The sequence below is a fragment of the Heptranchias perlo genome, chromosome 20, assembly GCF_035084215.1.
Source record: "Heptranchias perlo isolate sHepPer1 chromosome 20, sHepPer1.hap1, whole genome shotgun sequence".
In the NCBI taxonomy this organism is placed as follows: domain Eukaryota; kingdom Metazoa; phylum Chordata; class Chondrichthyes; order Hexanchiformes; family Hexanchidae; genus Heptranchias; species Heptranchias perlo.
The window spans coordinates 8,387,284-8,410,036 of record NC_090344.1 but is presented as its reverse complement, the minus strand read 5'-3'; the positions used below and the strand labels follow the sequence as shown (position 1 = coordinate 8,410,036).

The 22,753-nt window shown below is 43.4% G+C and overlaps 16 non-coding genes across 16 annotated transcripts; 7 read left to right on the top strand and 9 right to left on the bottom strand.

The window, feature by feature from the left end:
• Nucleotides 1-337: 337 nt before the first annotated feature.
• On the bottom strand, nt 338-411 carry trnai-aau (transfer RNA isoleucine (anticodon AAU)). The gene has a single exon. It is a non-coding gene; the product is annotated as a tRNA-Ile (tRNA).
• A 1,811-nt stretch (nt 412-2,222) lies between these two features.
• Nucleotides 2,223-2,312, top strand: trnap-ugg (transfer RNA proline (anticodon UGG)). Its single transcript is given in 2 exon segments — nt 2,223-2,258; nt 2,277-2,312. It is a non-coding gene; the product is annotated as a tRNA-Pro (tRNA).
• Nucleotides 2,313-2,838: 526 nt separating this feature from the next.
• trnai-aau (transfer RNA isoleucine (anticodon AAU)) lies at nt 2,839-2,912 on the bottom strand. Its single transcript has one exon. It is a non-coding gene; the product is annotated as a tRNA-Ile (tRNA).
• Nucleotides 2,913-4,740: 1,828 nt separating this feature from the next.
• Nucleotides 4,741-4,830, top strand: trnap-ugg (transfer RNA proline (anticodon UGG)). The gene is given in 2 exon segments: nt 4,741-4,776; nt 4,795-4,830. It is a non-coding gene; the product is annotated as a tRNA-Pro (tRNA).
• A 526-nt stretch (nt 4,831-5,356) lies between these two features.
• On the bottom strand, nt 5,357-5,430 carry trnai-aau (transfer RNA isoleucine (anticodon AAU)). The gene has a single exon. It is a non-coding gene; the product is annotated as a tRNA-Ile (tRNA).
• Nucleotides 5,431-7,249: 1,819 nt separating this feature from the next.
• trnap-ugg (transfer RNA proline (anticodon UGG)) lies at nt 7,250-7,339 on the top strand. The gene is given in 2 exon segments: nt 7,250-7,285; nt 7,304-7,339. It is a non-coding gene; the product is annotated as a tRNA-Pro (tRNA).
• Nucleotides 7,340-7,865: 526 nt separating this feature from the next.
• trnai-aau (transfer RNA isoleucine (anticodon AAU)) lies at nt 7,866-7,939 on the bottom strand. Its single transcript has one exon. It is a non-coding gene; the product is annotated as a tRNA-Ile (tRNA).
• Nucleotides 7,940-8,886: 947 nt separating this feature from the next.
• On the top strand, nt 8,887-8,960 carry trnai-aau (transfer RNA isoleucine (anticodon AAU)). The gene has a single exon. It is a non-coding gene; the product is annotated as a tRNA-Ile (tRNA).
• A 526-nt stretch (nt 8,961-9,486) lies between these two features.
• trnap-ugg (transfer RNA proline (anticodon UGG)) lies at nt 9,487-9,576 on the bottom strand. The gene is given in 2 exon segments: nt 9,487-9,522; nt 9,541-9,576. It is a non-coding gene; the product is annotated as a tRNA-Pro (tRNA).
• A 1,890-nt stretch (nt 9,577-11,466) lies between these two features.
• On the top strand, nt 11,467-11,540 carry trnai-aau (transfer RNA isoleucine (anticodon AAU)). Its single transcript has one exon. It is a non-coding gene; the product is annotated as a tRNA-Ile (tRNA).
• Nucleotides 11,541-12,066: 526 nt separating this feature from the next.
• On the bottom strand, nt 12,067-12,156 carry trnap-ugg (transfer RNA proline (anticodon UGG)). Its single transcript is given in 2 exon segments — nt 12,067-12,102; nt 12,121-12,156. It is a non-coding gene; the product is annotated as a tRNA-Pro (tRNA).
• Nucleotides 12,157-14,046: 1,890 nt separating this feature from the next.
• Nucleotides 14,047-14,120, top strand: trnai-aau (transfer RNA isoleucine (anticodon AAU)). Its single transcript has one exon. It is a non-coding gene; the product is annotated as a tRNA-Ile (tRNA).
• A 2,473-nt stretch (nt 14,121-16,593) lies between these two features.
• Nucleotides 16,594-16,667, top strand: trnai-aau (transfer RNA isoleucine (anticodon AAU)). Its single transcript has one exon. It is a non-coding gene; the product is annotated as a tRNA-Ile (tRNA).
• Nucleotides 16,668-17,193: 526 nt separating this feature from the next.
• Nucleotides 17,194-17,283, bottom strand: trnap-ugg (transfer RNA proline (anticodon UGG)). The gene is given in 2 exon segments: nt 17,194-17,229; nt 17,248-17,283. It is a non-coding gene; the product is annotated as a tRNA-Pro (tRNA).
• A 2,449-nt stretch (nt 17,284-19,732) lies between these two features.
• Nucleotides 19,733-19,822, bottom strand: trnap-agg (transfer RNA proline (anticodon AGG)). The gene is given in 2 exon segments: nt 19,733-19,768; nt 19,787-19,822. It is a non-coding gene; the product is annotated as a tRNA-Pro (tRNA).
• A 2,478-nt stretch (nt 19,823-22,300) lies between these two features.
• trnap-agg (transfer RNA proline (anticodon AGG)) lies at nt 22,301-22,390 on the bottom strand. Its single transcript is given in 2 exon segments — nt 22,301-22,336; nt 22,355-22,390. It is a non-coding gene; the product is annotated as a tRNA-Pro (tRNA).
• Nucleotides 22,391-22,753: the final 363 nt, after the last annotated feature.

Below are 22,753 nucleotides of genomic sequence, written 5' to 3'. Positions count from 1 at the left end.
TCGGCGGTCTCATTGATATTAGATGACGGGATCGAGAAACACATATCCAAGTTTGCCGATGACACAAAGATAGACAGAATTATAAGCAGTGTGGATGGAAGAATGAGATTACAGAGAGATATTACCAGATTAAGTGAATGGGCAAAACTGCGGCAAATGGATTTCAACGTAAGCAAGTTTGAGGCCGTCCACTTTGGACCTCAAAAAGATAGATCAGAAAACATATTAATGGATGTTACTCCAAAAAATTGACCTCATGACATTTTGTGTGGATTCGCTTGTTTCTCAAGTCTGCCAAACTTTTGAAAGTTACCAAAATATTGCAACAGGAACCTTATGGCCCGTACGGGGATCGAACCCGCGACCTTGGCGTTATTAGCACCACGCTCTAACCAACTGAGCTAACCGGCCATGTAGACATCTTAGCTTTATGGGCTTACCGGCGTGTTGGGTAGTTTGTGTTTATTTTTACACCAGCTGACAGGGTTTTACAACGAATATTGAATAAACCACATCCCTTAAACATTGTTACTTGTTTCTGTATATACTGTCGAGGATGTAGATCAAAATTAACAAACAAAGAGCACTTTAATGTAACAAATTAAATTCCGATCAATATTATTTTACTAACAATCAACAGCCCATCCATAAAACACTGCCCCGCTATAAAACCTGTGGGCAGGACCCTGAGCTGTCTGTCTGTCTGTCTGTTTATCCGTCTGATTGGGTCTCGGCCTTATTCTCAGGCCAGGCTTTTTGTTTGCTGGCTGCAGGCCTCGCTCCCCGACTGACTGAACAACTACCGGGCCGTGTGTCAGAATCAATGACTGTGACTGACTGTCTGCCCATTTATGGCCACATTTCTGAGTTCCTGCCTTCGCTCTGTGTCGCAGGCCTGTCTCTGTCCCTTAGGATCACAACACACCCACAAGCTTCACGACTGAACGCAGGTTTGGTCAGTCTGTCCTCGCAGGTCCTTCGGAAGCTAATGATTTTGAACTGAATTATTTTTCCTGAGTGACTTGTGAAGTTTGGTTCAGTGATATGTTTGCGAAAGAGAACGGAGGAAATAGTTAGTGTGCAACTCGACATTTCTCTACATCGGAATAGAAAACGTGATTGGATGGATATAAGAGGTCTGAAAGGATGGCCGATCGGCTGTGGGTGGCACCGAATTCTGCAGTGGCTGCAGTGGTTCATTACCGGTAATGAAAATGAGGTAATATACTACCACAAGCTGCCGGTGAAAATCATTCAATTTCCCAAATTTGACCCACCGAATCAAATGAAGCTGCTGGGAAAGCTACAAGACAACGCCGGTCTATCGGGCATCGTTTGAAGCAACTGGCAGTTTAAAGTAGCATCTACAGCCATGTAAGTACTGCCATGTGCCGCTGCGATCGCCGAGTGGTTGAAGCGTTAAATTCAAGATCAAATGGAGTTTTCCTTCGCAGGTTTGATTTCTGCTCGCTGAATTATTGTTTAAAGATCCGTTCAATGCTCAAATAAATGAACTGGATCTAACTCACTTCATTTATCTCTCTCAGAGCATGAGAGATACTCGAGCGTGGCCGGCGCTTTTAATTGGGTGCCCAATGTACTCTTGCAAAATTCAAATACACAAGAAAGAATCTTGCCCAATCTGCAACTAAAATTCTGCTACTTTGCAGAACTAAGCGACTTTATTTGCATGAATCTCTCTATCTCTCCTTGTCTCTTGTCTCTGTGTTGTCCCCTGATGGACTTCTCAGGCTTCCTGGAACGGTAAAGGCTGATCGAACCTGCAACACCAGCAGGGAAAGGTAAAGGAAAAAAAGACTGAGACGGTCGGAAAAGTAAAGTTGCAACCCAGCTGATAAATTCGTAGCTAATGTCTCCACATTTTTGTCTCTTCGCCCTCACAGTGAAAGAAAACAGCAATGTGAGTAAAATATACTTATGGTAGCTTGTATACTCTGACGATGCCGAGACAGATGCCAATGTAGCTTCAGATTAACTAATTCTGAAAAGTATTATTTGAAAAAACAAGTCGTACATTGTAAACGAATTTAGTAAAGAGAGGCTAATATTGGTGACTGGAAATAGATCGTGTACAACTTGATATTGCTGTATTTTGGAATAGAAAACGAGATTGGGTGGACAGAAGCGGTTGGAAAGGATAGCCGATCGGCTGAAGACTATGGTGAAATTTTAGACCGGCTGCAGGGCGTTTTTTAGCAAGCGGCTCGTTGGTCTAGGGGTATGATTCTCGCTTTGGGCGTTTTTCTAATGGAATATGCGAGAGGTCCCGGGTTCAAATCCCGGACGAGCCCTGTTATCTCAGTGCTTTTTGGAGAAAAGTCACCAATTGGATTCTGACATCTTTGCAGTTGTTCGAGTTGAATTACATTTGAACTCCAGAGGACAAAGTGCAGAAGTTTCCAAGGCGCAACACACACGGAGCAAATAAAATGTCTCAAGATGATGTGGAGATTGAAGCTGAATGTGAATTTACCCCAATTTAGGCGGTCTCATTGATATTAGATGACGGGATCGAGAACCACTCATCCAAGTTTGCCGATAACACAAAGATAGACAGAATTATAAGCAGTGTGGATGGAAGAATGAGATTACAGAGAGATATTACTAGATTAAGTGAATGGGCAAAACTGCGGCAAATGGATTTCAACGTAAGCAAGTTTGAGGCCGTCCACTTTGGACCTCAAAAAGATAGATCAGAAAACATATTAATGGATGTTACTCCAAAAAATTGACCTCATGACATTTTGTGTGGATTCGCTTGTCTCTCAAGTCTGCCAAACTTTTAAAAGTTACCAAAATATTGCAATAGGAACCTTATGGCCCGTACGGGGATCGAACCCGCGACCTTGGCGTTATTAGCACCACGCTCTAAGCAACTGAGCTAACCGGCCATGTATGCATCTTAGCTTTATGGGCTTAGCATGGTGTTGGGTAGTTTGTGTTTATTTTTACACCAGCTGACAGGGTTTTACAACGAATATTGAATAAAACAACATCCCTTAAACATTGTTACTTGTTTCTGTATATACTGTCGAGGATGTAGATCAAAATTAACAAACAAAGAGCACTTTAATGTAACAAATTAAATTCCGATCAATATTATTTTACTAACAATCAACACCCCATCCATAAAACACTGCCCCGCTATAAAACCTGTGGGCAGGACCCTGAGCTGTCTGTCTGTCTGTCTGTCTGTCTGTTTATCCGTCTGATTGGGTCTCGGCCTTATTCTCAGGCCAGGCTTTTTGTTTGCTGGCTGCAGGCCTCGCTCCCCGACTGACTGAACAACTACCGGGCCGTGTGTCAGAATCAATGACTGTGACTGACTGTCTGCCCATTTATGGCCACATTTCTGAGTTCCTGCCTTCGCTCTGTGTCGCAGGCCTGTCTCTGTCCCTTAGGATCACAACACTCCCACAAGCTTCACGACTGAACGCAGGTTTGGTCAGTCTGTCCTCGCAGGTCCTTCGGAAGCTAATGATTTTGAACTGAATTATTTTTCCTGAGTGACTTGTGAAGTTTGGTTCAGTGATATGTTTGCGAAAGAGAACGGAGGAAATAGTTAGTGTGCAACTCGACATTTCTCTACATCGGAATAGAAAACGTGATTGGATGGATAGAAGAGGTCTGAAAGGATGGCCGATCGGCTGTGGGTGGCACCGAATTCTGCAGTGGCTGCAGTGGTTCATTACCGGTAATGAAAATGAGGTAATATACTACCACAAGCTGCCAGTGAAAATCATTCAATTTCCCAAACTTGACCCACCGAATCAAATGAAGCTCCTGGGAAAGCGACAAGACAACGCCGGTCTATCGGGCATCGTTTGAAGCAACTGGCAGTTTAAAGTGGCATCTACAGCCATGTAAGTACTGCCATGTGCCGCTGCGATCGCCGAGTGGTTGAAGCGTTAAATTCAAGATCAAATGGAGTTTTCCTTCGCAGGTTTGATTTCTGCTCGCTGAATTATTGTTTAAAGATCCGTTCAATGCTCAAATGAATGAACTGGATCTAAATCACTTCATTTATCTCTCTCAGAGCAAGAGAGATACTCGAGAGTGGCCGGCGCTTTTAATTGGGTGCCCAATGTACTCTTGCAAAATTCAAATTCACAAGAAAGAATCTTGCCCAATCTGCAACTAAAATTCTGCTACTTTGCAGAACTACCCATTTATAAGCGACTTTATTTGCATGAATCTCTCTATCTCTCCTTGTCTCTTGTCTCTGTGTTGTCCCCTGATGGACTTCTCAGGCTTCCTGGAACGGTAAAGGCTGATCGAACCTGCAACACCAGCAGGGAAAGGTAAAGAAAATAAAGACTGAGACGGTCGGAAAAGTAAAGTTGCAACCCAGCTGATAAATTCGCAGCTAATGTCTCCACATTTTTGTCTCTTCGCCATCACAGTGAAAGAAAACAGCAATGTGAGTAAAATATACTTATGGTCGCTTGCACACTGTGACGATGCCGAGACAGATGACAATGCAGCTTCAGATTAACCAATTCTGAAAAGTATTATTTGAAAAAACAAGTCGTACATTGTAAACGAATTTAGTAAAGAGAGGCTAATATTGGTGACTGGAAATAGGTAGTGTACAACTTGATATTGCTGGATATCGGAATGGAAAACGAGATTGGGTGGACAGAAGCGGTTGGAAAGGATAGCCGATCGGCTGAAGACTATGGTGAAATTTTAGACCGGCTGCAGGGCTTTCGTGCAAGCGGCTCGTTAGTCTAGGGGTATGATTCTCGCTTTGGGCGTTTTTCTAATGGAATATGCGAGAGGTCCCGGGTTCAAATCCCGGACGAGCCCTGTTATTTCACTGCTTTTTAGTGAAAAGTCACCAATTGGATTCTGACATCTTTGCAGTTGTTCGAATTGAATTATATTTGAGCTCCAGAGGACAAAGTGCAGAAGTTTCCAAGGCGCAACACACACGGAGTAAATAAAATGTCTCAAGATGATGTGGAGATTGAAGCTGAATGTGAATTTACCCCAATTTAGGCGGTCTCATTGATATTAGGTGACGGGATCGAGAACCACATATCCAAGTTTGCCGATGACACAAAGATAGACAGAATTATAAGCAGTGTGGATGGAAGAATGAGATTACAGAGAGATATTACTAGATTAAGTGAATGGGCAAAACTGCGGCAAATGGATTTCAACGTAAGCAAGTTTGAGGCCGTCCACTTTGGACCTCAAAAAGATAGATCAGAAAACATATTAATGGATGTTGCCCCAAAAAATTGACCTCATGACATTTTGTGTGGATTCGCTTGTTTCTCAAGTCTGCCAAACTTCTAAAAGTTACCAAAATATTGCAACAGGAACTTTATGGCCCGTACGGGGATCGAACCCGCGACCTTGGCGTTATTAGCACCACGCTCTAACCAACTGAGCTAACCGGCCATGTAGACATCTTAGCTTTATGGGCTTACCGGCGTGTTGGGTAGTTTGTGTTTATTTTTACACCAGCTGACAGGGTTTTACAACGAATATTGAATAAACCACATCCCTTAAACATTGTTACTTGTTTCTGTATATACTGTCGAGGATGTAGATCAAAATTAACAAACAAAGAGCACTTTAATGTAACAAATTAAATTCCGATCAATATTATTTTACTAACAATCAACAGCCCATCCATAAAACACTGCCCCGCTATAAAACCTGTGGGCAGGACCCTGAGCTGTCTGTCTGTCTGTCTGTTTATCCGTCTGATTGGGTCTCGGCCTTATTCTCAGGCCAGGCTTTTTGTTTGCTGGCTGCAGGCCTCGCTCCCCGACTGACTGAACAACTACCGGGCCGTGTGTCAGAATCAATGACTGTGACTGACTGTCTGCCCATTTATGGCCACATTTCTGAGTTCCTGCCTTCGCTCTGTGTCACAGGCCTGTCTCTGTCCCTTAGGATCACAACACACCCACAAGCTTCACGACTGAACGCAGGTTTGGTCAGTCTGTCCTCGCAGGTCCTTCGGAAGCTAATGATTTTGAACTGAATTATTTTTCCTGAGTGACTTGTGAAGTTTGGTTCAGTGATATGTTTGCGAAAGAGAACGGAGGAAATAGTTAGTGTGCAACTCGACATTTCTCTACATCGGAATAGAAAACGTGATTGGATGGATATAAGAGGTCTGAAAGGATGGCCGATCGGCTGTGGGTGGCACCGAATTCTGCAGTGGCTGCAGTGGTTCATTACCGGTAATGAAAATGAGGTAATATACTACCACAAGCTGCCGGTGAAAATCATTCAATTTCCCAAACTTGACCCACCGAATCAAATGAAGCTCCTGGGAAAGCTACAAGACAACGCCGGTCTATCGGGCATCGTTTGAAGCAACTGGCAGTTTAAAGTAGCATCTACAGCCATGTAAGTACTGCCATGTGCCGCTGCGATCGCCGAGTGGTTGAAGCGTTAAATTCAAGATCAAATGGAGTTTTCCTTCGCAGGTTTGAGTTCTGCTCGCTGAATTATTGTTTAAAGATCCGTTCAATGCTCAAATAAATGAACTGGATCTAACTCACTTCATTTATCTCTCTCAGAGCAAGAGAGATACTCGAGAGTGGCCGGCGCTTTTAATTGGGTGCACAATGTACTCTTGCAAAATTCAAATTCACAAGAAAGAATCTTGCCCAATCTGCAACTAAAATTCTGCTACTTTGCAGAACCACCCATTTATAAGCGACTTTATTTGCATGAATCTCTCTATCTCTCCTTGTCTCTTGTCTCTGTGTTGTCCCCTGATGGACTTCTCAGGCTTCCTGGAACGGTAAAGGCTGATCGAACCTGCAACACCAGCAGGGAAAGGTAAAGAAAATAAAGACTGAGACGGTCGGAAAAGTAAAGTTGCAACCCAGCTGATAAATTCGCAGCTAATGTCTCCACATTTTTGTCTCTTCGCCATCACAGTGAAAGAAAACAGCAATGTGAGTAAAATATACTTATGGTCGCTTGCACACTGTGACGATGCCGAGACAGATGACAATGCAGCTTCAGATTAACCAATTCTGAAAAGTATTATTTGAAAAAACAAGTCGTACATTGTAAACGAATTTAGTAAAGAGAGGCTAATATTGGTGACTGGAAATAGGTAGTGTACAACTTGATATTGCTGGATATCGGAATGGAAAACGAGATTGGGTGGACAGAAGCGGTTGGAAAGGATAGCCGATCGGCTGAAGACTATGGTGAAATTTTAGACCGGCTGCAGGGCTTTCGTGCAAGCGGCTCGTTAGTCTAGGGGTATGATTCTCGCTTTGGGCGTTTTTCTAATGGAATATGCGAGAGGTCCTGGGTTCAAATCCCGGACGAGCCCTGTTATTTCACTGCTTTTTAGTGAAAAGTCACCAATTGGATTCTGACATCTTTGCAGTTGTTCGAATTGAATTATATTTGAGCTCCAGAGGACAAAGTGCAGAAGTTTCCAAGGCGCAACACACACGGAGTAAATAAAATGTCTCAAGATGATGTGGAGATTGAAGCTGAATGTGAATTTACCCCAATTTAGGCGGTCTCATTGATATTAGGTGACGGGATCGAGAACCACATATCCAAGTTTGCCGATGACACAAAGAGAGACAGAATTATAAGCAGTGTGGATGGAAGAATGAGATTACAGAGAGATATTACTAGATTAAGTGAATGGGCAAAACTGCGGCAAATGGATTTCAACGTAAGCAAGTTTGAGGCCGTCCACTTTGGACCTCAAAAAGATAGATCAGAAAACATATTAATGGATGTTGCCCCAAAAAATTGACCTCATGACATTTTGTGTGGATTCGCTTGTTTCTCAAGTCTGCCAAACTTCTAAAAGTTCCCAAAATATTGCAATAGGAACCATATGGCCCGTACGGGGATCGAACCCGCGACCTTGGCGTTATTAGCACCACGCTCTAACCAACTGAGCTAACCGGCCATGTATACGTCTTAGCTTTAAGGGCTTACCCGCGTGTTGGGTAGTTTGTGTTTATTTTCACACCAGCTGACAGGGTTTTCCAACGAATATTGAATAAACCACATCCCTTAAACATTGTTACTGCAGAATTCGGTGCCACCCACAGCCGATCGGCCATCCTTTCAGACCTCTTATATCCATCCAATCACGTTTTCTATTCCGATGTAGAGAAATGTCGAGTTGCACACTAACTATTTCCTCCGTTCTCTTTCGCAAACATATCACTGAACCAAACTTCACAAGTCACTCAGGAAAAATAATTCAGTTCAAAATCATTAGCTTCCGAAGGACCTGCGAGGACAGACTGACCAAACCTGCGTTCAGTCGTGAAGCTTGTGGGTGTGTTGTGAGCCGAAGGGACAGAGACAGGCCTGCGACACAGAGCGAAGGCAGGAACTCAGAAATGTGGCCAGAAATGGGCAGACAGTCAGTCACAGTCATTGATTCTGACACACGGCACGGCAGTTGTTCAGTCAGTCGGGGAGCGATGCCTGCAGCCAGCAAACAAAAAGCCTGGCCTGAGAATAAGGCAGAGACCCAATCAGACGGATAGACAGACAGACATCTGACTCAACGTCAAAACGCAGCGTGATCGAATCACGTTGCGGTGATATCATTTTCACAGTAGCTCAAGGTCCTGCCCACAGGTTTTATAGCGGGGCAGTGTTTTATGGATGGGCTGTTCATTGTGAGTAAAATATTATTGAACGGAATTTAATTTGTTACATTAAAGTGCTCTTTGTTTGTTAATTTTGATCTACATCCTCGACAGTATATACAGAAACAAGTAACAATGTTTAAGGGATGTGGTTTATTCAATATTCGTTGCAAAACCCTGTCAGCTGTTGTAAAAATAAACACAAACTACCCAACACGCGGGTAAGCCCATGAAGCTAAAATGCATACATGGCCGGTTAGCTCAGTTGGTTAGAGCGTGGTGCTAATAACGCCAAGGTCGCGGGTTCGATCCCCGTACGGGCCATAAGATTCCTATTGCAATGTATTGGTAACTTTTAAAAGTTTGGCAGACTTTGGAAACAAGCGAATCCACACAAAATGTCATGAGGTCAAATTTTTGGAGTAACATCCATTAATATGTTTTCTGATCTATCTTTTTGAGGTCCAAAGTGGACGGCCTCAAACTTGCTTACGTTGAAATCCATTTGCCGCAGTTTTGCCCTTTCACTTAATCTAGTGATATCTCTCTGTAATCTCATTCTTCCATCCACACTGCTTATAATTCTGTCCATCTTTGTGTCATCGGCAAACTTGGATATGTGGTTCTCGATCCCGTCATCTAATATCAATGAGACCGCCTAAATTGGGGTAAATTCACATTCAGCTTCAATCTCCACATCATCTTGAGACATTTTATTTACTCCGTGTGTGTTGCGCCTTGGAAACTTCTGCACTTTGTCCTCTGGAGCTCAAAGATAATTCAATTCGAACAACTGCAAAGATGTCAGAATCCAATTGGTGACTTTTCACGAAAAAGCATTGAGATAACAGGGCTCGTCCGGGAATTGAACCCGGGACTTCTCGCATATTCCATTAGAAAAACGCCCAAAGCGAGAATCATACCCCTAGACCAACGAGCCGCTTACTAGACAGACCTGCAGCCGGTCCAAAATTTTACCATAGTCTTCAAACGATCGGCTGTCCTTTCCAACCGCTTCTGTCCACCCAATCTCGTTTTCTATTCCTCTTGACAGCAATGTCAAGTTGTACACTACCTATTTCCAGTCACCAATATTAGCCTCTCTTTACTAAATTCGTTTACAATGTACGACTTGTTTTTTCAAATAATACTTTTCAGAATTAGTTAATCTGAAGCTTCATTGGCATCTGTCTCGGCATCGTCAGTGTCCACAAGCGACCAGAAGTATATTTTACTCACATTGCTGTTTTCTTTCACTGTGAGGGCGAAGAGACAAAAATGTGGAGACATTAGCTACGAATTTATCAGCCTGGTTGCACCTTTACTTTTCCGACCATCTCAGTCTTTATTTTCTTTACCTTTCCCTGCTGGTGTTGCAGGTGAGATCAGCCTTTCCCGTTCCAGGATGCCTGTGAAGTCCATCAGGGGACAACATGGAGACAAGAGACAAAGAGAGATAGAGAGATTCATGTAAATAAAGTCGCTTATAAATGGGTGGTTCTGCAAAGTAGCAGAATTTTAGTTGCAGATTGGGCAAGATTCTTTCTTGTGTATTTGAATTTTGCAAGAGTACATTGGGCACCCAATTAAAAGCGCCGGCCACGCTCGAGTATCTCTCATGCTCTGAGAGAGATAAATGAAGTGAGTTAGATCCAGTTCATTCATTTGAGCATTGAACGGATCTTTAAACAATAATTCAGCGAGCAGTAATCAAACCTGCGAAGGAAAACTCCATTTGATCTTGAATTTAACGCTTCAACCACTCGGCGATCGCAGCGGCACATGGCAGTACTTACATGGCTGTAGATGCCACTTTAAACTGCCAGTTGCTTCAAACGATGCCCGTTAGACCGGCGTTGTCTTGTAGCTTTCCCAGGAGCTTCATTTGATTCGGTGGGTCAAGTTTGGGAAATTGAACGATTTGCACCGGCAGCTTGTGGTGGTATATTACCTCATTTTCATTGCCGGTAATGAACCACTGCAGCCACTGCAGAATTCGGTGCCACCCACAGCCGATCGGCCATCCTTTCAGACCTCTTCTATCCATCCAATCACGTTTTCTATTCCGATGTAGAGAAATGTCGAGTTGCACACTAACTATTTCCTCCGTTCTCTTTCGCAAACATATCACTGAACCAAACTTCACAAGTCACTCAGGAAAAATAATTCAGTTCAACATCATTCGCTTCCGAAGGACCTGCGAGAACAGACTGACCAAACCTGCGTTCAGTCGTGAAGCTTGTGGGTGTGTTGTCATCCGAAGGGACAGAGACAGGCCTGCGACACAGAGCGAAGGCAGGAACTCAGAAATGTGGCCATAAATGGGCAGACAGTCAGTCACAGTCATTGATTCTGACACACGGCCCGGTAGTTGTTCAGTCAGTCGGGGAGCGAGGCCTGCAGCCAGCAAACAAAAAGCCTGGCCTGAGAATAAGGCAGAGACTCAATCAGACGGATAAACAGACAGACAGATAGACAGACAGACATCTGACTCAACGTCAAAACGCAGCGTGGTCGAATCACGTTGCGGTGATATCATTTTCACAGTCGCTCAGTGTCCTGCCCACAGGTTTTAGAGCGGGGCAGTGTTTTATGGATGGGCTGTTCATTGTTGGTAAAATAATATTGATCGGAATTTAATTTGTTACATTAAAGTGCTCTTTGTTTGTTAATTTTGATCTACATCCTCGACAGTATATACAGAAACAAGTAACAATGTTTAAGGGATGTGGTTTATTCAATATTCGTTGCAAAACCCTGTCAGCTGGTGTAAAAATAAACACAAACGACCCAACACCATGCTAAGCCCATAAAGCTAAGATGCATACAAGGCCGGTTAGCTCAGTTGCTTAGAGCGTGGTGCTAATAACGCCAAGGTCGCGGGTTCGATCCCCGTACGGGCCATAAGGTTCCTATTGCAATATTTAGGTAACTTTTAAAAGTTTGGCAGACTTTGGAAACAAGCGAATCCACACAAAATGTCATGAGGTCAATCTTTTGAAGTAACATTCCTTAATATGTTTTCTGATCTATCTTTTTGAGGTCCAAAGTGGACGGCCTCAAACTTGCTTACGTTGAAATCCATTTGCCGCAGTTTTGCCCATTCACTTAATCTTGTAATATCTGTCTGTAATCTCATTCTTCCATCCACACTGCTCATAATTCTGTCTATCTTTGTGTCATCGGCAAACTTGGATATGTGTTTCTCGATCCCGTCATCGAATATCAATGAGACCGCCTAAATTGGGGTAAATTCACATTCAGCTTCAATCTCCACATCATCTTGAGACATTTTATTTACTCCGTGTGTGTTGCGCCTTGGAAACTTCTGCACTTTGTCCTCTGGAGCTCAAAGATAATTCAATTCGAACAACTGCAAAGATGTCAGAATCCAATTGGTGACTTTTCACGAAAAAGCATTGAGATAACAGGGCTCGTCCGGGAATTGAACCCGGGACTTCTCGCATATTCCATTAGAAAAACGCCCAAAGCGAGAATCATACCCCTAGACCAACGAGCCGCTTACTAGACAGACCTGCAGCCGGTCCAAAATTTTACCATAGTCTTCAAACGATCGGCTGTCCTTTCCAACCGCTTCTGTCCACCCAATCTCGTTTTCTATTCCTCTTGACAGCAATGTCAAGTTGTACACTACCTATTTCCAGTCACCAATATTAGCCTCTCTTTACTAAATTCGTTTACAATGTACGACTTGTTTTTTCAAATAATACTTTTCAGAATTAGTTAATCTGAAGCTTCATTGGCATCTGTCTCGGCATCGTCAGTGTCCACAAGCGACCAGAAGTATATTTTACTCACATTGCTGTTTTCTTTCACTGTGAGGGCGAAGAGACAAAAATGTGGAGACATTAGCTACGAATTTATCAGCCTGGTTGCACCTTTACTTTTCCGACCATCTCAGTCTTTATTTTCTTTACCTTTCCCTGCTGGTGTTGCAGGTGAGATCAGCCTTTCCCGTTCCAGGATGCCTGTGAAGTCCATCAGGGGACAACATGGAGACAAGAGACAAAGAGAGATAGAGAGATTCATGTAAATAAAGTCGCTTATAAATGGGTGGTTCTGCAAAGTAGCAGAATTTTAGTTGCAGATTGGGCAAGATTCTTTCTTGTGTATTTGAATTTTGCAAGAGTACATTGGGCACCCAATTAAAAGCGCCGGCCACGCTCGAGTATCTCTCATGCTCTGAGAGAGATAAATGAAGTGAGTTAGATCCAGTTCATTCATTTGAGCATTGAACGGATCTTTAAACAATAATTCAGCGAGCAGTAATCAAACCTGCGAAGGAAAACTCCATTTGATCTTGAATTTAACGCTTCAACCACTCGGCGATCGCAGCGGCACATGGCAGTACTTACATGGCTGTAGATGCCACTTTAAACTGCCAGTTGCTTCAAACGATGCCCGTTAGACCGGCGTTGTCTTGTAGCTTTCCCAGGAGCTTCATTTGATTCGGTGGGTCAAGTTTGGGAAATTGAACGATTTGCACCGGCAGCTTGTGGTGGTATATTACCTCATTTTCATTGCCGGTAATGAACCACTGCAGCCACTGCAGAATTCGGTGCCACCCACAGCCGATCGGCCATCCTTTCAGACCTCTTCTATCCATCCAATCACGTTTTCTATTCCGATGTAGAGAAATGTCGAGTTGCACACTAACTATTTCCTCCGTTCTCTTTCGCAAACATATCACTGAACCAAACTTCACAAGTCACTCAGGAAAAATAATTCAGTTCAACATCATTCGCTTCCGAAGGACCTGCGAGAACAGACTGACCAAACCTGCGTTCAGTCGTGAAGCTTGTGGGTGTGTTGTCATCCGAAGGGACAGAGACAGGCCTGCGACACAGAGCGAAGGCAGGAACTCAGAAATGTGGCCATAAATGGGCAGACAGTCAGTCACAGTCATTGATTCTGACACACGGCCCGGTAGTTGTTCAGTCAGTCGGGGAGCGAGGCCTGCAGCCAGCAAACAAAAAGCCTGGCCTGAGAATAAGGCAGAGACTCAATCAGACGGATAAACAGACAGACAGATAGACAGACAGACATCTGACTCAACGTCAAAACGCAGCGTGGTCGAATCACGTTGCGGTGATATCATTTTCACAGTCGCTCAGTGTCCTGCCCACAGGTTTTAGAGCGGGGCAGTGTTTTATGGATGGGCTGTTCATTGTTGGTAAAATAATATTGATCGGAATTTAATTTGTTACATTAAAGTGCTCTTTGTTTGTTAATTTTGATCTACATCCTCGACAGTATATACAGAAACAAGTAACAATGTTTAAGGGATGTGGTTTATTCAATATTCGTTGCAAAACCCTGTCAGCTGGTGTAAAAATAAACACAAACGACCCAACACCATGCTAAGCCCATAAAGCTAAGATGCATACAAGGCCGGTTAGCTCAGTTGCTTAGAGCGTGGTGCTAATAACGCCAAGGTCGCGGGTTCGATCCCCGTACGGGCCATAAGGTTCCTATTGCAATATTTAGGTAACTTTTAAAAGTTTGGCAGACTTTGGAAACAAGCGAATCCACACAAAATGTCATGAGGTCAATCTTTTGAAGTAACATTCCTTAATATGTTTTCTGATCTATCTTTTTGAGGTCCAAAGTGGACGGCCTCAAACTTGCTTACGTTGAAATCCATTTGCCGCAGTTTTGCCCATTCACTTAATCTTGTAATATCTGTCTGTAATCTCATTCTTCCATCCACACTGCTCATAATTCTGTCTATCTTTGTGTCATCGGCAAACTTGGATATGTGTTTCTCGATCCCGTCATCGAATATCAATGAGACCGCCTAAATTGGGGTAAATTCACATTCAGCTTCAATCTCCACATCATCTTGAGACATTTTATTTACTCCGTGTGTGTTGCGCCTTGGAAACTTCTGCACTTTGTCCTCTGGAGCTCAAATATAATTCAATTCGAACAACTGCAAAGATGTCAGAATCCAATTGGTGACTTTTCAGTCAAAAGCAGTGAGATAACAGGGCTCGTCCAGGATTTGAACCCGGGACCTCTCGCATATTCTGTTAGAAAAAAGCCCAAAGCGAGAATTATACCCCTAGACCAACGAGCCGCTTGCTAGAAAGCCCTGCAGCCAGTCTAAAATTTAACCATAGTCTTCAGCCGATCGGCTATCCTTTCCAACCGCTTCTGTCCACCCAATCTCGTTTTCGATTCCTGTTTCCAGCAATATCAAGTTGTACACTACATATTTCCATTCACCAATATTAGCCTCTCTTTACTAAATTCGTTTACAATGTACTTGTTTTTTCAAATAATACTTTTCAGAATTGGCATCTGTCTCGGCATCGTCAGAGTCTCCAAGCTGCCATAAGTATATTTTAGTCACATTGCTGTTTTCTTTCACTGTGAGGGCGAAGAGACAAAAATGTGGAGACATTAGCTACGAATTTATCAGCTGGGTTGCACCTTTACTTTTCCGACCGTCTCAGTCTTTTTTTCCTTTACCTTTCCCTGCTGGTGTTGCAGGTTGCATCAGCCTCTACCGTTCCAGGAAGCCTGAGAATTCCATCAGTGGACAACATAGAGACAAGAGACAAGGAGAGATAGAGAGATAAAGTCGCGTATAAATGGGTGGTTCTGCAAAGTAGCAGAATTTTAGTTGCAGATTGGGCAAGATTCTTTCTTGTGTATTTGAATTTTGCAAGAGTACATTGGGCACCGAATTAAAAGCGCCGGCCACGCTCGAGTATCTCTCATGCTCTGAGAGAGATAAATGAAGTGAGTTAGATCCAGTTCATTCATTTGAGCATTGAACGGATCTTTAAACAATAATTCAGCGAGCAGAAATCAAACCTGCGAAGGAAAACTCCATTTGATCTTGAATTTAACGCTTCAACCACTCGGCGATCGCAGCGGCACATTGCAGTACTTGCATGGCTGTAGATGCGACTTTACACTGCCAGTTGCTTCAAACGATGCCCGATAGACCGGCGTTGTCTTGTAGCTTTCCCAGGAGCTTCATTTGATTCGGTGGGTCAAGTTTGGGAAATTGAACGATTTGCACCAGCAGCTTGTGGTAGTGTATTACCTCATTTTCATTACCGGTAATGAACCACTGCAGCCACTGCAGAATTCGGTGCCACCCACAGCCGATCGGCCATCCTTTCAGACCTCTTCTATCCATCCAATCACGTTTTCTATTCCGATGTAGAGAAATGTCGAGTTGCACACTAACTATTTCCTCCGTTCTCTTTCGCAAACATATCACTGAACCAAACTTCACAAGTCACTCAGGAAAAATAATTCAGTTCAACATCATTCGCTTCCGAAGGACCTGCGAGAACAGACTGACCAAACCTGCGTTCAGTCGTGAAGCTTGTGGGTGTGTTGTCATCTGAAGGGACAGAGACAGGCCTGCGACACAGAGCGAAGGCAGGAACTCAGAAATGTGGCCACAAATGGGCAGACAGTCAGTCACAGTCATTGATTCTGACACACGGCCCGGTAGTTGTTCAGTCAGTCGGGGAGCGAGGCCTGCAGCCAGCAAACAAAAAGCCTGGCCTGAGAATAAGGCAGAGACTCAAGCAGACGGATAAACAGACAGACAGATAGACAGAGAGACATCTGACTCAACGTCAAAACGCAGCGTGGTCGAATCACGTTGCGGTGATATCATTTTCACAGTCGCTCAGTGTCCTGCCCACAGGGTTTATAGCGGGGCAGTGTTCTTTGGATGGGCTGTTCATTGTTAGTAAAATAATATTGATCGGAATTTAATTTGTTACATTAAAGTGCTCTTTGTTTGTTAATTTTGATCTACATCCTCGACAGTATATACAGAAACAAGTAACAATGTTTAAGGGATGTGGTTTATTCAATATTCGTTGCAAAACCCTGTCAGCTGGTGTAAAAATAAACACAAACTACCCAACACCATGCTAAGCCCATAAAGCTAAGATGCATACATGGCCGGTTAACTCAGTTGGTTAGAGCGTGGTGCTAATAACGCCAAGGTCGCGGGTTCGATCCCCGTACCGGCCATAAGGTTGCTATTGCAATATTTAGGTAACTTTTAAAAGTTTGGCAGAATTTGGAAACAAGCGAATCCACACAAAATGTCATGAGGTCAATCTTTTGAAGTAACATTCCTTAATATGTTTTCTGATCTATCTTTTTGAGGTCCAAAGTGGACGGCCTCAAACTTGCTTACGTTGAAATCCATTTGCCGCAGTTTTGCCCATTCACTTAATCTAGTAATATCTCTCTGTAATCTCATTCTTCCATCCACACTGCTTATAATTCTGTCTATCTTTGTGTCATCGGCAAACTTGGATATGTGGTTCTCGATCCCGTCATCTAATATCAATGAGACCGCCGAAATTGGGGTAAATTCACATTCAGCTTCAATCTCCACATCATCTTGAGACATTTTATTTACTCCGTGTGTGTTGCGCCTTGGAAACTTCTGCACTTTGTCCTCTGGAGCTCAAATATAATTCAATTCTAACAACTGCAAAGATGTCAGAATCCAATTGGTGACTTTTCAGTAAAAAGCAGTGAGATAACAGGGCTCGTCCGGGATTTGAACCCGGGACCTCTCGCATATTCTATTAGAAAAACGCCCAAAGCGAGAATCATACCCCTAGACCAACGAGCCGCTTGCTAGAAAGCCCTGCAGCCGGTCTAAAATTTAACCATAGTCTTCAGCCGATCGGCTATCCTTTCCAACCGCTTCTGTCCACCCAATCTCGTTTTCGATTCCTATTTCCAGCAATATCAAGTTGTACACTACCTATTTCCAGTCACCAATATTAGCCTCTCTTTACTAAATTCGTTTACAATGTACTTGTTTTTTCAAATAATACTTTTCAGAATTAGTTAATCTGAAGCTACATTGGCATCTGTCTCGGCATCGTCAGAGTCTCCAAGCTGCCATCAGTATATTTTAGTCACATTGCTGTTTTCTTTCACTGTGAGGGCGAAGAGACAAAAATGTGGAGACATTAGCTACGAATTTATCACCTTTACTTTTCCGACCGTCTCAGTCTTTTTTTCCTTTACCTTTCCCTGCTGGTGTTGCAGGTTGCATCAGCCTCTACTGTTCCAGGAAGCCTGAGAATTCCATCAGTGGACAACATAGAGACAAGAGACAAGGAGAGATAGAGACATAAAGTCGCGTATAAATGGGTGGTTCTGCAAAGTAGCAGAATTTTAGTTGCAGATTGGGCAAGATTCTTTCTTGTGTATTTGAATTTTGCAAGAGTACATTGGGCACCGAATTAAAAGCGCCGGCCAGGCTCGAGTATCTCTCATGCTCTGAGAGAGATAAATGAAGTGAGTTAGATCCAGTTCATTCATTTGAGCATTGAACGGATCTTTAAACAATAATTCAGCGAGCAGAAATCAAACCTGCGAAGGAAAACTCCATTTGATCTTGAATTTAACGCTTCAACCACTCGGCGATCGCAGCGGCACATTGCAGTACTTGCATGGCTGTAGATGCTACTTTACACTGCCAGTTGCTTCAAACGATGCCCGATAGACCGGCGTTGTCTTGTAGCTTTCCCAGGAGCTTCATTTGATTCGGTGGGTCAAGTTTGGGAAATTGAATGATTTTCACCGGCAGCTTGTGGTAGTATATTACCTCATTTTCATTACCGGTAATGAACCACTGCAGCCACTGCAGAATTCGGTGCCACCCACAGCCGATCGGCCATCCTTTCAGACCTCTTATATCCATCCAATCACGTTTTCTATTCCGATGTAGAGAAATGTCGAGTTGCACACTAACTATTTCCTCCGTTCTCTTTCGCAAACATATCACTGAACCAAACTTCACAAGTCACTCAGGAAAAATAATTCAGTTCAAAATCATTAGCTTCCGAAGGACCTGCGAGGACAGACTGACCAAACCTGCGTTCAGTCGTGAAGCTTGTGGGTGTGTTGTGATCCGAAGGGACAGAGACAGGCCTGCGACACGGAGCGAAGGCAGGAACTCAGAAATGTGGCCATAAATGGGCAGACAGTCAGTCACAGTCATTGATTCTGACACACGGCCCGGTAGTTGTTCAGTCAGTCGGGGAGCGAGGCCTGCAGCCAGCAAACAAAAAGCCTGGCCTGAGAATAAGGCAGTGACCCAATCAGACGGATAGACAGACAGACATCTGACTCAGCGTCGAAACGCAGCGTGATCGAATCACGTTGCGGTGATATCATTTTCAGAGTAGCTCAGGGTACTGCCCACAGGTTTTATAGCGGGGCAGTGTTTTATGGATGGGCTGTTCATTGTGAGTAAAATATTATTGATCGGAATTTAATTTGTGACATTAAAGTGCTCTTTGTTTGTTAATTTTGATCTACATCCTCGACAGTATATACAGAAACAAGTAACAATGTTTAAGGGATGTGGTTTATTCAATATTCGTTGCAAAACCCTGTCAGCTGGTGTAAAAATAAACACAAACTACCCAACACGCGGATAAGCCCATAAAGCTAAACGACATACATGGCCGGTTAGCTCAGTTAGTTAGAGCGTGGTGCTAGTAACGCCAAGGCCGCGGGTTCGATCTCGGTACGGACCATAAGGTTCCTATTGCAATGCGTTGGTTACTTTTAAAAGTTTGGCAGACTTTGGAAACAAGCGAATCCACACAAAATGTCATGAGGTCAATTTTTTGGAGTAACATCCATTAATATGTTTTCTGATCTATCTTTTTGAGGTCCAAAGTGGACGGCCTCAAACTTGCTTACGTTGAAATCCATTTGCCGCAGTTTTGCCCATTCACTTAATCGAGTGATATCTCTCTGTAATCTCATTCTTCCATCCACACTGCTTATAATTCTGTCTATCTTTGTGTCATCGGCAAACTTGGATATGTGGTTCTCGATCCCGTCATCTAATATCAATGAGACCGCCTAAATTGGGGTAAATTCACATTCAGCTTCAATCTCCACATCATCTTGAGACATTTTTTTCCTCCGTGTGTGTTGCGCCTTGGAAACTTCTGCACTTTGTCCTCTGGAGCTCAAATATAATTCAATTCGAACAACTGCAAAGATGTCAGAATCCAATTGGTGACTTTTCACTAAAAAGCAGTGAGATAACAGGGTTCGTCCGGGATTTGAACCCGGGACCTCTCGCATATTCTATTAGAAAAACGCCCTAAGCGAGAATCATACCCCTAGACCAACGAGCCGCTTGCTAGAAAGTCCTGCAGCCGGTCTAAAATTTCACCACAGTCTTCAGCCGATCGGCGATCCTTTGCAACCGCTTCTGTCCACCCAATCTCGTTTTCTATTCCTCTGTACAGCAATATCAAGTTGTACACGACCTATTTCCAGTCACCAATATTAGCCTCTCTTTACTAAATTCGTTTACAATGTACGACTTCTTTTTTCAAATAATACTTTTCAGAATTAGTTAATCTGAAGCTACATTGGCATCTGTCTCGGCATCGTCAGAGTATACAAGCTGCCATAAGTATATTTTACTCACATTGCTGTTTTCTTTCACTGTGAGGGCGAAGAGACAAAAATGTGGAGACATTAGCTACGAATTTATCAGCTGGGTTGCACCTTTACTTTTCCGACCGTCTCAGTCTTTTTTTCCTTTACCTTTCGCTGCTGGTGTTGCAGGTTAGATCAGCCTTTACCGTTCCAGGAAGCCTGAGAAGTCCATCAGGGGACAACATAGAGACAAGAGACAAGGAGAGATAGAGAGATTCGTGCAAATAAAGTCGCTTATAAATGGGTGGTTCTGCAAAGTAGCAGAATTTTAGTTGCAGATTGGGCAAGATTCTTTCTTGTATGTTTGAATTTTGCAAGAGTACATTGGGCAGCCAATTAAAAGCGCCGGCCACGCTCGAGTATCTCTCATGCTCTGAGAGAGACAAATGAAGTGAGTGAGATCCAGTTCATTCATTTGAGCATTGAACGGATCTTTAAACAATAATTCAGCGAGCAGAAATCAAACCTGCGAAGGAAAACTCCATTTGATCTTGAATTTAACGCTTCAACCACTCGGCGATCGCAGCGGCACATGGCAGTACTTGCATGCATGGCTGTCGATGCTGCTTTACACTGCCAGTTGCTTCAAACGATGCCCGATAGACCGGCGTTGTCTTGTAGCTTTCCCAGGAGCTTCATTTAATTCGGTGGGTCAAGTTTGGGAAATTGAACGATTTTCACCGGCAGCTTGTGGTAGCATATTACCTCATTTTCATTGCCGGTAATGAACCACTGTAGCCACTGCAGAATTCGGTGCCACCCACAGCCGATCGGCCATCCTTTCAGACCTCTTCTATCCATCCAATCACGTTTTCTATTCCGATGTAGAGAAATGTCGAGTTGCACACTAACTATTTCCTCCGTTCTCTTTCGCAAACATATCACTGAACCAAACTTCACAAGTCACTCAGGAAAAATAATTCAGTTCAAAATCATTCGCTTCCGAAGGACCTGCGAGGACAGACTGACCAAACCTGCGTTCAGTCGTGAAGCTTGTGGGTGTGTTGTGATCCGAAGGGACAGAGACAAGCCTGCGACACGGAGCGAAGGCACGAACTCAGAAATGTGGCCATAAATGGGCAGACAGTCAGTCACAGTCATTGATTCTGACACACGGCCCGGTAGTTGTTCAGTCAGTCGGGGAGCGAGGCCTGCAGCCAACAAACAAAAAGCCTGGCCTGAGAATAAGGCAGAGACCCAATCAGACGGACAGACAGACAGACATCTGACTCAACGTCGAAACGCAGCGTGATCGAATCACGTTGCGGTGATATCATTTTCACAGTAGCTCAGGGTCCTGCCAACAGGTTTTATAGCGGGGCAGTGTTTTATGGATGGGCTGTTCATTGTGAATAAAATATTATTGATCGGAATTTAATTTGTTACATTAAAGTGCTCTTTGTTTGTTAATTTTGATCTACATCCTCGACAGTATATACAGAAACAAGTAACAATGTTTAAGGGATGTGGTTTATTCAATATTCGTTGCAAAACCCTGTCAGCTGGTGTAAAAATAAACACAAACTACCCAACACCATGCTCAGCCCATAAAGCTTAGCTGCATATATGGCCGGTTATCTCAGTTGGTTCGAGCGTGGTGCTAATAACGCCAAGGCCGCGGGTTCGATCCCCGTGCGGGCTTTAAGGTTCCTATTGCAATATTGAGGTAACTTTTAAAAGTTTGGCGGACTTTGGAAACAAGCGAATCCACACAAAATGTCATGAGGTCAATCTTTTGAAGTAACATCCATTAATATGTTTTCTGATCTATCTTTTTGAGGTCCAAAGTGGACGGCCTCAAACTTGCTTCCGTTGAAATCCATTTGCCGCAGTTTTGCCCATTCACTTAATCTAGTAATATCTCTCTGCAATCTCATTCTTCCATCCACACTGCTTATAATTCTGTCTATCTTTGTGTCATCGGCAAACTTGAATATGTGGTTCTCGATCCCGTCACCGAATATCAATGAGACCGCCTAAATTGGGGTAAATTCACATTCAGCTTCAATCTCCACATCATCTTGAGACATTTTATTTACTCCGTGTGTGTTGCGCCTTGGAAACTTCTGCACATTGTCCTCTGGAGCTCAAATATAATTCAATTCGAACAACTGCAAAGATGTCAGAATCCACTTGGTGACTTTTCACTAAAAAGCAGTGAGATAACAGGGCTCGTCCGGGATTTGAACCCGGGACCTCTCGCATATTCTATTAGAAAAACGCCCTAAGCGAGAATCATACCCCTAGACCAACGAGCCGCTTGCCAGAAAGCCCTGCAGCCGGTCTAAAATTTCACCATCGTCTTCAGCCGATCGGCTATCCTTTCCAACCGCTTCTGTCCACCCAATCTCGTTTTCTATTCCAAAATACAGCAATATCAAGTTGTACACGACCTATTTCCAGTCACCAATATTAGTCTCTCTTTACTAAATTCGTTTACAATGTACGACTTGTTTTTTCAAATAATACTTTTCAGAATTAGTTAATCTGAAGCTACATTGGCATCTGTCTCGGCATCGTCAGAGTCGACAAGCTACCATAAGTATATTTTACTCACATTGCTGTTTTCTTTCACTGTGAGGGCGAAGAGACAAAAATGTGGAGACATTAGCTTCGAATTT